Below are 1,097 nucleotides of genomic sequence, written 5' to 3' on the forward strand. Positions count from 1 at the left end.
AAAAAATTATTATTAACAATTTTATTGCCTATGGCCTTTTTATACATAGCTGTTACTCTTGTGAGGAAAATTACTTCCACAGTTATTTTTCCTAGGATTTTAATTATGAAAGGATGTTGTATCTTCTCAAATGCTTTCTTTTCATTGATTATATGTTCATATAATTTTATCATTTATGTATTATATGATCTTAATTGATTTCTGTGTATTGAACCATCCTTACCTATCCCACTTCATTATGAAATTCTTGATGTGCTGCTGGATTTGGTTTGCTATGATTTTTTGAGAATTTTTGCATCAATGTTCATCAGTTATATTCTTATATTTCTCTCTTTTTAGTATCTCTGTAAGCTTTTGAAATAAGCAAAATATTAGCTTTGTGATCTGAAAATAGAAGTCTGGTAAATTCAATAAAAACAACATAGGAATCATTGGAGTCCCAGAGACCCAGGAAAAATTCCCAGAAATATCAACAGTATAAGGACATTATTGCAGAGAAGTTACCAGAGCTAAAGAGTGCATGCAACCACATTCTGAATGCCCAAATAGTACCAGTTAAAAGAGATAAAAGAACACTTTAAGTCACATCCTCATCATAATGATGAACACAAAAGATAGGGAATACAATACTGAAGGCAGAAAGATAAAAAAGGGAAATTACGTACAAAAAAGCATCAATAGAGCTACATCAGATTTATCACAAACAATTCCCAAGACCCAAAGACCTTGTTGGGAAATAGTGACAAAACCCAATAAAGGCTGGAAGGGGTAGTGCAGCGGTAGGGCATTTGTCTTGCATGCGGCCAATCCAGGATGAACCTTGGTTTGATTCCCTGCATCCCATATAGTTCCCCAAGCCAGGAGCGATTTCTGAGTGCATAGCCAGGAGTAACCCATGAGTGTCATCAGGTGTGGTCCAAAACAAAACAAACAAACAAAAACCAAACAAACAAAAAATTCTCAATGAAATGAATGTTTTCCCAAGGATAATTTACTCAGCAGACTTACATTTAGGTTTAAAGGAAAGAATAAACAGCACATGGATAAATAACAGCTCAAAAACTTTACAGACTCAAAGCCAAACTTAAAGTACAGCA

The sequence above is a fragment of the Suncus etruscus genome, chromosome X (assembly GCF_024139225.1).
Source record: "Suncus etruscus isolate mSunEtr1 chromosome X, mSunEtr1.pri.cur, whole genome shotgun sequence".
Lineage (NCBI taxonomy): Eukaryota > Metazoa > Chordata > Mammalia > Eulipotyphla > Soricidae > Suncus > Suncus etruscus.